A 16,455-nucleotide genomic window follows, 5' to 3' on the forward strand; every position below is an offset into this window, starting at 1 on the left:
TGGAAATTGAATTTATGAGTACAGATTTTCGCAGAATTGACAAACCAGTGGTTTCATTTAAAATAGTTATAATGATAGTTATACATAGTCGACCATTCTTATTTACTCAGAATAGCAGCATAAACTACACTACCCCTTTTATAAATATATTAATAAAAGTTCAGAATACCAGAGTTTTCACCGCGTTTCCACAGAACCAACGTTTCATACAAACAATTCTGATGAGACATAATTTTGTTGGTCATGAAGTGTAAATTTAACCGGGGAAATAGGTATACATGTACATGTGTATAAATAATCCCATTTCTAGTGTGAGGTATCCAGTCGGGACTGTTAAATGGGGGACTTGTTCTGAAGTTGTTTTAAGCTTTTCTATTGTACTTTACTGTTATCAGTAAGCATTATTCTCATCATTTTCATCGAAAAAAGTAGTTACTTTGACAAATTCTAATTAAACCACATTAGCATTGATTCGACAGTATAAATGAATGATAACGATAAATTCAAATGTATTTGTTTTAAAGCTAAAGACATTGGTGACTTTGATATAGAGATTGTGGATGTTAGGCGATCCCGAGAGGAATACCTTACTCATAAGGTCAACTACCAAACGGAACTGGTGAGTATTTTGTATTTTCATATGACAGAGTAATCTACTGTTGCGGATAGCTACGTTATCGATCTATGTACATAACGTCATACTTTTCAGAGAAACGACGTTTCGATCACAATGAAATAATGATGTCACAATAGGTAATAGGGATATAACTGTCATGTGTAAGAATGGAATATATCAGATTAACATTTTCGGTTAGGCCATAGTATGGTTTTTTTCTGTTTTGCGTCCGCCTACCGCTGGCATGCTGGTAGGTTTTTCGTCTCTTGAGTGAAGAAACAAACCCAACATTTTTTTTTCTGAACTGGGCAATAAGATGTGTACAGGGTAAGTAATGTTTTCTACAATTTCCATGGATATCAACTCTATAGAGAGAAAGAATACAAAAAACTTTAATTCCTTAGCAAAACACTGTGGCTATTTTCTTGTGTGTGTTTGTTTGCTTTACAGGCTGGTAAGTTTAAAAAAATCAAAATGACGCAAAACAGAAAAAAAACCAAAAAAAACCCCACAACTATGGCCTTATTCAGTAACAATAATGCTAAGTTATGGTAAATAGAATGTAGACCGCTGTGTAATTGTGTCAAGCGTCATTTGTGTTCGTAGTGGAGTGTTTTATTTTAGGGAATAGATGACCCTCTGGCGGTGGTGGATATAGATGAGGTGATAGAGAGATACAGTAAATGGTACCGACTCCTTCCACGGGTGAAACTGTTTTATGGTACAGTGGTAATTATAGGGTTATATCAACGTAATTCTTATTGATCGATGCATGTAAATATATTATCAAAGTAATGTTCTGTGCGTTTTATTCAAATGTTCAAACCTTAAAAACTATAAAGCACTAATCATAAAAATTCAAGTTACATTCGACCCCGATATTGTTAGTATTTGTAGATGTAGTTGAAAATTAAGTCATACCAAAGAATATTTATAATGATTTCTCATAAACTTCGGTACAGCAGTTGTTGAAATTCGATTCTTGTAAACATGCCTTCATTTAAATTTGTCGTGATAGAAGTTACGATTAATGCCGAACTGAAGTCGAACGAAAAGTCCATGCCTCGTTCTCGAAAGAGTTCGGACACACGTTACGTAGTCACCGTAGTCACATTACGTTCTCGGCAATGCCGTTACAACGTTGGTTATTTTCGGCTTGTTTGACTAAATGGGACCCACCTAGCGATGTTCAATATCTATTTGATTCTAATAAAAAAATCCGAATCCTTATTGCTATCTTGACTTCGATTTAGTCTTGTTTCTGCATGATCCACACCAGGATTTTGTTCAACATTATTCTAAATCATGAAAAAATAAAGACACATACGGATTTTGTAAAACATAATTTCTAGTGTTTCCATCGTGAAGTAAATATTCCTTCTGTGGTAGGTTGACGTTCAATAGGCATAGAACCTACTGAAAATAATTTAGATTAATTTCCTCTAATATTAACACTTAGAAACAATACAAATGATTGCATAAACCCTTTGTGGATTCAATTTACACCTTTAATCTTAATAGCCATTAATTGTAACCACGACGACAAAATCGTAAATGTTCTTTGTAGGCTGGGTTGTAGCTTCGACTGTGCAAGTAAGGTATGTTTCCATCGTAGTCATTATACTGGTGTTTGTAAGCACATGGTTAAAATTAACGAATACTAATTAATTAGCTACAATTGTTACCCTGATATTTTTGTGTTGTTAAATTAACAAGTCGGAAATACAGCAGATTTTAGATCTGGGCGTTGATCCATCTCGTATCATCTCCGCCAATACGTGTAAACAGATGTCCCACATAACTTATGCTAGGAACCACGATGTGGACTTGATGACCTTTGACAACGAGGAGGAGCTTGTCAAGATCAAGACGTTTTACGGTCATTCGGCCAGGTGAGACCCGACACTATATTGATATTTATTGATGCATGTTGTGATGGAGCATATAATCTGAGGGGATAGTTCAGGTGTGGTTTTTAATCATCCATAATGTTGCTTTATAATTTGAAATAAGAAATTCATATATTGTTAATTGTATACTTGTTTATCAGATTATTATATTCAGAACTATATCCTGATAATTCTTTCATACTCAGGTATCACTGCTCCACATGTAAAACAATGAATTAGAAAAAAAAAGATATATTTTTTATTACATACAATTTTTCCACTGTTTTATTCAATAAATTGTGATTGATTTGCAGATTAATGTTGAGATTTAAAACAACACAATAGTATGACGTAATGTACAACTTATCCAACAAGTTTGGCTGTGTCTTCGAAGAAGCAGAAGGTTTGTTTATTTCAGCAAAAAACGAAGGTTTAAACGTTGTTGGAGTTAGGTATGTAGCTTCCATTAACATGATTAAAGTAAAAAAAGAATCAGCTTTTTATTTAAAGGTGTATGGTCTCTAACTTTTGCTATTTTAGTCACAGTGAAAACTGTTGATGTGTTATACGTATTTTTCTCTGTCTGAGTTTTAAACTTTCTAATTTTACTACTTTTTATAAAGTTACAGCACTGGAAGTATTTTTAATTATGAAAGTAAACAAAATAACGTGTACACTTGAAAAATAGGCTCGAAAGATGCCGAATCATTCCGAACTCGTCCGATCATCGTCGCAACAATCTCGAAGTAACAGGAGAGTTGTGAAACCAAGAGAAAATGTCAACAATTTTTCATAAACAATCATGTGGTCGACCTCAGCAGACTGGATCTACAAAGAAAATAATGCACGCACATTACAATATTTGATACACACAATATTTTACGGACATGTGTGAATTGGATGTTACAAAAATACAATATTTATTCTTTGGACATATACCAGCATGATTTGCTCATATTAGCCAGAAAGAAAACGTAAACAAACACATGTGCGCTTACGCTAGTTACCTGGCTCACCACGTGCAGGTCGTGTCGAACGTCAGTCAAGCACGTGATACGATTCGGAATCCAACAAAACCCGAAGTCACTGAACATGGCGTGTTTGAAGGCGCTTTATTCAAAACCAGATATATATATTATCCCTAGATTTCGGCTTTCTTATAGGCCGATATATGCGTTTTGGGAGCTAAATCATCAAGTTACATGTCAATGTTCAAATATCAAATGTTTAAGTGATATATCGTTACAGTGAAATAAACATGCAATATAACTTTAATGTGAGCATTTTTCTCTTTTTTTAATTTAGGCATAATGTAGTTTCTACTTTTTATCCTTTCAATAGAATTTACCAAGAAAAGATCATGTTGACAAACAATTTGTCCTTTTATCATTGGAATACGGAATCCTTTCGATATATGGAGTGATTTCTGTTGTCAAAGTGTAAAGGTGAAAAATGACTTTGGTGACGTCATGGAAATAGTAGAAACGACATTGAAAATTAGATTAAAGAGAGTAACAATCATTTAACTTTTTAAAGGGCCAAAATAATAATCATAGTAAGACAGATTGGGAACGCTAACATCTTAGTTATATTTGCCGTAATTTACATACTCAGGAATCAAGAAAAGCTTTTAATATGTTATTTGTCAAAAATAACCACTATTTTGAGAATTACAATACATATACTTACTTATTGTTACAACGTATAAACAAATTGTTAATCATCAGCTGCATCGTTTATTTGATACCTTGAAAATTGAATAACAGCGCCTATTGTGGTAGAAACTAATATTCAAGACAGGTAATGGTGTCGTCTTTAGAGCTACAATTGGTGCCTATTACTGCTAATGGAACAACGAAATGATTATGAAGATCATTATTAAAACATTTGTATACATTTTATGGTACTTGTTTTATAGCACTTACCTACGAGACAATTAAAGTGAATCGTATAAAATACATAATTCACTTATCAATATTAAGATATTTTCGAAAGAAAAATTGTGAACTTTGTGGTACGGAAGATATAGAACTTGGTCGTTATGTTTGTTTTGGACAAAAATAATATACAAATGCATATTTACGCACCTACCAAAAAATATGGAAAATTGTGCCCGAGTGATTTTCTGAGGCAATTCTCCACTAGGACCCATAGGCACCATTTCGTACTCGAACGAAAGGTATAGTAGGCCTTATACGTTTTTTCGTTCTAACTAAGATCTGTGCTAGAAAAAAAGAGTCATTTTCAAATATTGATTGATAGGAGAGAAATCGATATAAACTTTTAGCTGTGTTCATTCTAGAAGCATTTATATTTTAAAAGTCTAATAGATCAGGTACATTGATGTATTTCATAGCTAATGATAACAATACAAAAAATATATGGCCATCAGAAGCCCCGAATTGACACTCCTTCTACATATGGATGACCCTTGGTAAGTATAAATAGATTGATGTTAGAGTTAATATGTACTTAGGTTCGTCAAAGTCATCCATAAAAAAGAAAGGTCAAATTCGTGATTTATCATAATCATAAGATAAAATGTTTCTAAGTTTTTCTGTACCTTCGCAATTCATCACAATTCATTCCAAGCCCACGTTAAGTTTTCTGTTAGGTTAAGGTTGATCTCAATTTTGAACAATTATATTTGATATATGTAAATTCAACATAAAGCGCTAACGAGCTATGGCTATGGATGCCAACGTAAAGACTGACGTTCATATTTGGATTCATAAAAAAAAATAAAAATAAAAGATTTTACATCAAAGGTCCAACATATGTAACTTTTCAGTTCTTTTTACAATACAGTCATATACAATGATAGAACATAGTACTAATGACCTAGAATAAAACGATGACCGACAAGAGCCTGGCGAAGGATATGAAAAACACTAACGCTTTTAATCATTGTTAAGTTTCTTCACATCTTTTTGTACCATGATACGACTTATCTTTCATATCTTCTACCATCAATGGTATAAAAACACATGAAAGCGTGGTACAAAAACATATGAAAGAGTCTGAGTTTTCATATCTTTTAGTCCCATCAGTGCTACAAAAACACGTGAAACCGTAGTACAAAAAGATGTGAATGGAGCAATGAAATGTTGTTAGCAAACACCTTGACCAGAGCAGACCCCAAATAGAAGCGGTTCAATTAGGACGTCACAAAAAGCGTAAAATGTCGTTAAGCACTTTTTAGGACAAACGGAAACAAAACTATTTTGCTATTTTTTTGCACCTACAATTGTTAAATACAACCGGGATGATGTGGTCATTTTTTGTATGTTTACAAGATAAATGGATGAAACATGGTTCCCAACATTTCATATTTGTCTAATTATTTTATGTTTTTTTTTCCTATAAAGATGTCTAGAAGTCAGCCCGATCGTAACCAACCTCTTCATGGAACACTTCGCGGAATTGGCTCTGAAGACGTTCCGGGACAGCCCAAGGTATTCGGGGAGATTCCGGGATGATACCTTGGCCATCATAATGATGTTACATGTATTTTTTTCTTCAATTACAAATTATATCCAATTACAAATGGGTCTGTAATTAATTTAATTAATTACAGTTACAAATTACAATTACCTAAAGTCTGTTGGTGAACCTTGATGAGTACATTTATATTGACATAAGGGGAGCTAAATATATTTCAGTTCAAAAATGTCATCCTTAAATAGATAGGTCAAGCGCATGATTAATCATAAAATAAAATAAGAAGTCACAATCTTTTCATGTTTTGTGGGTTTCAATACATGTAATTAAACACAATTTATTCTAATCACATATTCAGATTAATGTTGTGTTAATAACGCAATAGATACAAAAATACAGTTTTCTATTTTTCAAGGAGTCCACCTTTCTATCGGCAGGTATTATTCTCCAGGGTATGTTATTGTATCACTACATTTTAATCCACTTTTAGCAAAGGACTCGGAATATAAGTAAGTTTGTCATACTATTTGAAATATCTTAAAATATTCAACTCCAGATAACACATTAGTTGTGAGTTAAACGAAGAGCTCTTTGACTTATATTTGTGCATAAAATTGAATTAGAAAAATAGAGTCATGCTAACAATTAAAGAGGTAAAAAGCCACCGGTGGGATAGATTTGTTAATGTACCTAATAATATTATACAACTATAGCGTTTGATGAGGCCGATTCATGGTTATATAAACCTAAAAAAATATATGGACCGAGGACGTAGTCCGAGTTTAATAATTTTTTCTTCGGTCGATATAACCATCCATTGAAAAATTTAAAATGCTATATTTTGCTTTATTATTTTTCTGGTAAATTTTTATTATATGGTGGTAGTTTTAATCTGATAGATTTTTAACAGGTTTAATTGAAAACAATATTAACGGATTCATAATAAAATCAACTCTCAAATGCTTAGTACTTCATTTAGTAAAATACATTAAAAGATAATAATGATAATAAAACAAATTATTAAACAAATAATTTTCATATTCGTTAGCCTAATATTGTAACTAGTCTAATGAGCCTCACCGGAATTTCAGACTCAATATATTTTTTTTACTCTATGCTTCCATACACTTAATGGATGATAATCTAGTTCTTCTATTTCCCTATCGTGTTTGTGTTGAAACATTACAGTTTTACCTCTTGTCATATTAATCTTTAATAGACATATTCTTTGAAACATATTCTGGAAAAACAAATATAAAATATATTTTCAAATTATAAAATATACATCATAACAATGGTTTCAGTATTGACTACCACACCGTATACTCCTTTGAATAATTTCTTAAAAATGATGAAAAATTCTGAAAAAAATATGTAATACCTGTTATATAGAAGTTGAAATCATAGAACACATTTTTTTTGTTTGGTCATTTTTTCAGGTATGGCAAGGTATGAAAAGAAAAATACATGAAAAAAAACTAATTATGTTGTGGAATTTAAACTAGAAACTGTACTTTTTGGCGAGACTGATTTTTTTTCAATACCGCCCTATTTTGTAATTCTTTATATGCGTTTTTACATTTTTCACGTATCAAGAAAAACAAATCTGAATATGGAAGGTTTGAGTGAGTTTTGTATACAAAATATGATATTACAAAAAAACCTGTCAATTAAAAACGGATGCACTGATGAATTTGATCAAAGAAGGATAAACTGGAAAGAAATTTTTAGTTGATATGAAATATGCCAATCAATGTTTGTATGATGTTGTTGTTGAAATATTTAAACATGTATGATTCGAATCCTTTTTGCTTTGTTTGTGCATTGTCTATAATTCTTTAAATTTGTGTCTGTGGGTCTTTTTGTGCTAGTTTTTGTTTTGTTTATACAAATATTGTATTTTCTGTACTACAATTATTAAACCAAACTAATAAATACCAAATCATTAGGTTACAAAAATATTCAAAACACATGTAATTGTGTTACATTAAAAAGGTTTTTAACATTTGATAACGTAATGCCATTTTAACTGTAAGCTAGGGAATATAATATCTGTACTTAAAAAAAGAAAACTTTGATAAAAATCGAACTCGCCGTCTGTCGCATTTCGTAATTACGCTTCAAACTTTGATCATCAAAGCATTTATTTAAAGCGTCAGAAACAGGAACGGTTTTGGTAACGTAGATAACGTGATTTAAAATATTGTATTTTTTCTGTAAACCACTTCAGAAATAACTAAGCGATTTATTTTTATCGGTGATCACGTGTTATGTTTTTGACCAATGAGAAGTGACAAAAATCCAGAAAAATGATAATTGATTTTTTTAGCAAGAGTAATAATGCAATAGCGATACTCGGTTACAGTGTTGGGATTTCCGTCATCACACGTACAGTTATGTCGGACAAGAGCAGTAGATATGAAGCTGGTGCAGACAAAATATACACATCGCATGTATTTGTGTCCAGACATCGCCTATTAGAGATCCATGATGTAGTTACTAGGGGTTTTAAGCATAATCGGTTGAAACAATTGTCACTTATTTACAGCGATAAATATTTTTGTTACATTTATTTGTTCAATCGTAATTTCAAACATGACAGGAAACACATCCGGATTTGGTAATCATGTTTAAATTTTTAGCAGTCTGACAGGGTTAGTCGGTCATCAGATTTTTATTTATCTTTTGATATGTATGTATGCTTTAAGATTAATACTATTTGTTAATTTCCCTACTAGTGCAATGCAATACAACAAACTAAAAACATAGCTATATTTCAACGCTTTGTCTTATTTTTTCAATGATGGTACATATTCAATATAACCTATCACAAATTAGTCCGCTCTTCAATGAACAGCATAAAGATAAAAATATAAATAACTCAAGTACAGTACATATGAATACAAAATTATAACGGAGGCTGACATTAAACCAATTCATTGATATCAGGTTACATGTTTATGTATACGAAAACGTGTTTACAATTGGATTTTGTGATTCTTGAAGTTTATCAAAGCACGTTAATGCAAATATGGACACGTTCTTACGTGAAATCAGCTGAAATGGAAGAAACATCAATAAATATTAAAAAAAACAACAACAAAAACTCACATACATATCAACAGTATTGACATTGCCGCAACCAAAATAAATTATTGTTTATATGTTAAGGCTAACGAAGGGATATTAATCAGAACTAGATTAAAACAATCTTATATTGTTTTAGGATTTAAAATGGTAGTGGCCAGCAATGGTAAAATAACCAAGGCCCCGGATGGAGGTTGGGGATGGATCGTTGTCATGGCATCTTTTATGAGTAATGCCCTTGTCGATAGTATTTCATTTACGTTTGGAATTTTCTACGATGATATCCTTACCACGTTTAACGAAGGCAGTGCCCAGACACAACTCCTCAATTCTGTTAATATTGGTGTTTCTTTATTAATAGGTAAGTCATGATATCATAATATATGTCTAATGCGTTATCCCTCATAAATTATAATTTCATATGGGATGATCAGTCATGATAACAAGTCGTGGATGTGACTGTCAATTCTTCACTTATTTATGTGTATTATACAATGTAATTTGACATATAGAGGACCGCAGTGACCGAGTGGTTAAGATGTCTCGACAGCAAATAATTTGCGTATTTTTACTGGACTAAAGATAAAGGTTGATAGTTATTCGTCATTCGTTATTCGAATAACGATTAACTGTTTAACTTTACTTCTGCCCGGGAAAAGTAAAGTTAGACAGGTATTCGTTATTCAAGCGTCACCTGTTTTGACGGATACAGCGAAATTGAATATAGTTTCTTTTTAATTCCGTGGAATACTTATATTTTTGCGGAGTTTGCCAGAAAATATTTAAAGCACAGATCATTCTAAATCATCTGAAAGTTTTGCTGTGGATAATAAAAAATATCTTACTGATACCATATCTTCAGTTGGGCTCATTTTATTTATTTTTAACTCGAATATATACTAGTTCCGCTTTTAATCCTAATAATATTGCTATGGAATGTTCCGTGGGAACCACTGAGATGGCAGTCAGCTTCAAAAGTCGTGCACGAGTACGTCTTCCTACTGCCTGGGACCGTATACGACCGATGATGTATGTAAGATGTGTTATTTGACCCGGAGATCCAGTTTCCTGGAGCTCAGGGCTCGTTCCCCTAGTTACATATAGTATCATGCTTCAAATGAATAATATAAGTATCAAATTCTTATTTTTTACTTCTTATGCATCGGAGATAAAAGGTAAATAAATGTGGGCGCAACTGAAGATTTGGTATTGGTAAAATAAATTATTATCTACATTAAAACTCTCAGCTGACTTAGAAAGATATTTGCTTTAAATATTTGTTTGAAAACTCCGAAAAATTATAGTTATTCCAAGAAATTAAACAAAAAAAGACTATATTTAATTTCGCTGTATCCGTTAAAACGGGTGACGTTTGAATAACGAATAACTGTCTAACTTTACTCTACCCGAGTAGAAGTAAAGTTAGACAGTTATTCGTTATTCGAATAACGAATAACGAATAACTGTCCAACTTTACTTTGCTTCGGCATATTACCACAAGCCTTCCAACTCTGGATCGCGAGTACAATTCCAATGTGAATGCTGGTCCTTGGTTTTTCTCCGGATTTTTCTCCACCATCAAAACCGGCACGTCCTTACGTCATCATGGCTGTTATAGGACGTTTAACTAATGAAACCCTAATCCCAATATCGACACTTCCGCACGCATCGCCATACGTGTATTATTTAATTCATTTTTAGGCTAAGTTTTGCGTTAGTTGTGTTAATACATTTATATAATACATATTCATTGTTTTTCTGGTACTTGAGGTCCTTTCACGGGTGAACTGATCAACAGATTCGACTGTCGTAGGGTGGCGATGGTTGGTGGAGCGCTGGGCTTTATAGGGATATTTTTTTCAACTTTCTCCAAAAACCTGCATATCATGATCTTGTTGTATGGAATTGTGGGAGGTACGTATTAATTTGTGCGTTATGTGCATGTGTTGTTTAAAATGTACTACAATGCAGCTTTATCTTTTCAATCCTAGTTTACATTTGTTGTTTTTTAAAGCAAAATTAGTCTGGTGAAACTATTCTCATCCCTTTCACAATATCAGTAATTGTTTAAAACGTATTGATATATATAATTATAGTATAAAATATGGATTACTTATGTGGTTTGCTGGTTGGTTTATTATCATTTACGACCAATGATTAGCTGTGGCTATTCAAAAACAATCTCCGTTGTATGAAATGTGTTATATGTTAAGGAGCTGTATTATATGTGTGAGAGGCTACAGCAATGAGGCGCGTTAGGGCCGAGTGCTGTTCCTTCTCACACACGTAGTATATATTGAGGCTTATCTGTAATTAAAAACAAATTTCCTTTTGTGTTAATAAAACCCTACTTTACAATGCATTAATCACCTATAAACCAGGCACCGATTTCTTTAAACAAACTTAAGACAAAACCTGAATTAAGTCATAAATTGTCATATAAGTTACATAAGGAGAAACACTTAAGTTTTGACTTAAGTCTGCACTTTTGTTTCGAGAAATCGAGGCAAGGTGAGAAGCATATGCTGAAAATAACAACAATGTGCGTTCACCCATATAATTCTATGCATCACATTTCATACCAGTAACAGGTAAAGCATACACATTTTCCCTCACGTGCTTATGAGTGTAGTCAACCATACCAATGCATTCATCACATATGAACCTGTTGAACCTAAAATACCCATAGTCACCCTTCCATTACGAATATTATTTATTTCTTAAACGTCTTCCAAGGATGGACAAAGCAGCTTGGTCAACCGGACGTCTTACTGGTGATTACATGATTAATGATACATTATATATAGAAACTGAAAAGGAATTACAATATGTGATTTAGTGTTTTCTTGCATATATGACAAATCGAAATATTTTTTTTTCGAGAAATGGATAGGGTAAAACAAACTTCAGCTTTGCTTTACCTGGAAGAAACTAAACAAAATAAAGTATTTAATTGGATGTTAAAACACGATATATTTTTGGATACCTTAAAATTGGAAAAAAAGAGTTTATGAATAAAAAAATATGTCCATTGGATTTACAGGAATATACTCCAACTATTCTAACAGACGTGGCTGCTAGGAGCTTACATAATGTAAGCGTTAATGTGGAAAAAAATGTTGAAATCCAAATGGTCAAAGATCACCAATGTTGTATATATGTACGTGCACCATGGAACGCGCTAGTGTGTATGACTTGCTGCAGAAGAAGTGACAGTGTACATTCAGCCCTAAAAGAATATTACCGTCGAAAAACAGTGCAAATGCATTTTAAAAAAGTTTGTTTTTAAAGATGGAATTAATACATTCAGCTTGAAATTTTGAATATTGTCAATATTTTCTATGAATAACATGTGTATGTTGTTCATGTCACTAACATGTATTTCTTACAAAAGTGTTTTGAAACTCTTCTAGAAATGCTTACGCATTGACACTTGGAGCTGTGATCAGGATTTACCTAACTGGTTTATAAGTGACTGTCAAAAAATGATCACATATATACTGGACAGTGGTCCAAAAGCTTATACACCAGTTATGGGTACATCCTGTACATTCCATGAAATATAACACAAAAAGAACAAAAGGATATACGCTAACTGTGTCTTAATAGTATCTAGTAGTGTTATTTTTTCACTGGAGATTGCTGTCTGGCACAAGTACAACGTACATTATGCTGATCAAATCAGTCATTATATAATCTAATAGCTAAATTCATTTAAACCAGTTTTGATAAGACTGCAGTATTTATGCCTATCTATACCAACACTGGTAACTAGGTGTTACCAGAATAAAGACAGCTAACTTACTAAGAAACGATGACTGATATACAGAGGTCATCTTCAAAACATTATTTTTATTTCAACACGAATGTTTTTTTAACTTGCATTGACAGTTTTCACATTAAGAAGTCACAGAAACTACCACTTTTACATACTAATGCAACTCCTCGCCAGATTGTAAAATCATGGCAGATATTAGTCATTTAGAAAGACACGATAAGGTACAGATTGTATTCGCTTTTATCATTTTTCCTATAAATATATTTCTAAAATCCTATACGCATACATTACAGTGCTCACCTGAACAAATGTAATGGAGGTATTCGGGGAGTCTCGAACTTTCATTTATATTAACTAAGTCGGTCTAATGAAGAGATTATTAACCCCTTATATTTCTATTTCTTTGTCCAGGTATCGGCTTAGGATTGGTCTACTCCCCATCTCTAGTGATCGTTAGTTACTACTTCGACAAGCGTCGGGCCTTGGCGACAGGGATAGCTACTTGTGGGTCTGGTGTCGGGGGTTTTGTGTTTTCCCCAGTATACCAGGTTCTGGTGGATACTTATGGTTGGAAGGGAGCTTTGTGGATTATATCTGCCATACTATTTAATTGCACGCTATTTGCCATAATTTACAGGCCTTTGAACGTTCCAACAAGTAAAAATAATGCTGCAGAAGTAAATGACATGTCTTCTGAAGCCAACACCTTTTTTGATGTGACGAAATCTGTAGATAAACTCAAACGGAGCCTACACACACTAACAGTGCCATTTTTCACAGATCTGACGTTTGTTTTGTTCATGATATCATGCTTTCTCGTTTCCATGGGTACATATTTTCATTTACACTTCCGGTTTAGACAATGGCAAGACAATTAGAAACATTTCTTTAAGGTGTTTTATTTACCTATCTTTATGTGTAAACAGTATCAATATTTTTTCAGCTTAATTCAAATGTACATATCGCTCTATCTTTGATGCTTTTCAGTCAAAGCTGTTATTTTTTATCTTTAACATGCATCCGTACAGGTATCCAGATTCCCTACAATCTGCTACCGGCCTTCGCCCTAGAGAAAGGTCTGTCTGACAGTGATGGTGCCCTCCTGATATCTATTCTAGGAATGTCCAATACCGTGTCCATGGTATTGTCGGGACTGGTAGCCGACTACCCCTGGGCAGACTCTATCCTCATTTACAGTGTAACACTTCTTATTGGTGGAGTGGCTACATTGTTCGTGTCTTACTACTCCGACTTTATCACACTGGCCATATATTGTATACTTATAGGAGTAGGGATAGGTACGTATGGGGATCTCTCTTCCTTCAAACTTGCATTGATTAACTAGTTAAAACCCCTACATTTGATGTTAATGGAATTGATAATTCACCTGCTGCTCTGACCTTTGTAATGACCTTATGAACAGCTTCATTTAGGTACTTGTTAATTCGCCTAGTATGTGTTCAAAATGCGATGTCAGCATTTCTCTGTGGAATTGCATTTTACTTACCTAAATACTTAGTATCAAACTAGATTTTTGGATTTGACTTATTTTGTTGCATTGCGCTATATAAAGGAAATGTTATCATGTTGAAAAACAAATCATATACCGATATTATCGAACTATATATTTATCTGTAAAATTAAAAGCTACAGTTGAAAGTAAGATATGTCACTACTCTACGTTTGTATATTGACAGGTACGAGTATATCTCTGGCTACTATCATTATGCTGGAGTTTATTACACTGGAGCGCCTGTCTAACGCCTTTGGTCTACTGTCGTTCTTTACGGGAATTTCATTTATTGTAGGATCTCCTATTGCTGGTAAATACACGTACTGCAAATATAAAAGCTCTTCTTTGTAATATACGACTTTGAAAACTACTGTTTGTTAACTGTTATCAAATATTTACCTTGGTACTAGATGGGGTTCATTTGATGCGATATTTCTATCAAAGCATTGTTTGATTGCGTCAAAACAAAAGGAGTGATTGGGCAATGAATCCAGGTTTGTGATAGATAGGTTTATATGTTTGCGTTTCTTTTTGCCCAATGTTTGGTTGTCCTGGAAACCAGGTCACTGTATAAAGGTGGCAGTAGAACCATCAGATTCGGACAACTCTTCATAAACTACAATTTACATCCAATGAAACATCACAGTAATGTTGAAGACCACGTGTAGGAGTACTAGAAACACTTTTGTTCAAATGTGTTGTACAATTGTAACATATGTCTATAATTTGATACATCACATGCATTGATAATTTTCACCGTGGAAGCACATTGGAGAGTTACTTGGTAGCCATGGCATCAGATAAGTTTAGCGAGAGTATTAGTTAGCCATTTGCTTGTGTTTCCTTGTTCGATATACAGTAGACAAGGTTATAGCTGACTTTCTACAACAAATTCGTGGATATAATGAAGTACTTTTCGCGTAAAGATGTATTGGATATATGTACATGTATAACGGACTATGAAATATCAAAGAAACACAATTTTTTTTTTTTTTGTTTTTTTTTTTTTTTTTTTTTTTATTCAGCTTTTTTGTTGTTACATTCATTTTCCATGTTACAAATCAACACACAGTAAGAAAAACAAATGGCATACATGTACTGAAAGTTCAGGAAGTTGTCAATTATAAATACATACATAAACTATGTAAATTTGATTTGTATCTTTCTTCCGCTAATCTCCAAAAAAATTGGCCACAAAAACCCACTTTTGCTTTATTTTGTTTTTTTTTCTCTCTGAATATGAAATTAAATCAAAATTTTCAATTTCTTTGTAAAATAAAGTATAAGCTTTCCACTCTCCAATAGAAGGAGTTTTTGATTTTAATTTACAATAGTATATATAATATTTCAGCAATAATATCAAAAAATTCAATTCATAGCTAAAAACATTGTCTACAATACCAAAAGCCATTATCATTGGGTCTCTGCCCAGCTCAATGTCATAGTTTGATTTTAATAAATTCAAAAAGGATGTCCAAAGAGATTGAACATGGCAACATTCCCAAAAGAGGTGCATGAGTGTTTCTCGACCATCTTTGCAAAAAGAACATCTTTCTGTTTCACTCATTTTACATTGCATTAATTTGCAATTGGTATATATTATTTTATGGAGAAATTTAAATTGAAAGTTTTGAAGTTTTATATCATCTGTAACATTATAAGGTATGATGAAAATCTTATTCCAAACCTCTCTTGGGATGTTGACATGCAAAATCTCCTGCCATGAATTTTGACTTTTAAGTGGATATTCAATAATCGGTTTTAGCATAAGATGGTAAAAGTATTTTGTAATCTTATCATATTTCTTAAGATATTGAATAAATTTGTTTTGATTCAAATTGATTAAGTCATTTTCCTGTTCAAGCAATATACTCTTCCATTGCCTTGGAATTGAATTCATTACACTATAAAATTCAAGAAAATTAATTGTCAGGTTATATTTATCACAAAACCTTTCATAAGTTACAAGTACATTGTTTTCTATCAAATCATTAATAAAAAAAATATTTTTTTCACACCAATGTTTGTAGAAAAAAGTTTTGTTATCAATCTTAATGAAATTATTTAACCATAATGGTTGTGAGGCAACTAAAACTGGGGTTGTGGGGAGTTCCTCTCCACTTAGCTCAGC

Source organism: Argopecten irradians, chromosome 4 (genome assembly GCF_041381155.1).
Source record: "Argopecten irradians isolate NY chromosome 4, Ai_NY, whole genome shotgun sequence".
In the NCBI taxonomy this organism is placed as follows: Eukaryota; Metazoa; Mollusca; class Bivalvia; order Pectinida; family Pectinidae; genus Argopecten; species Argopecten irradians.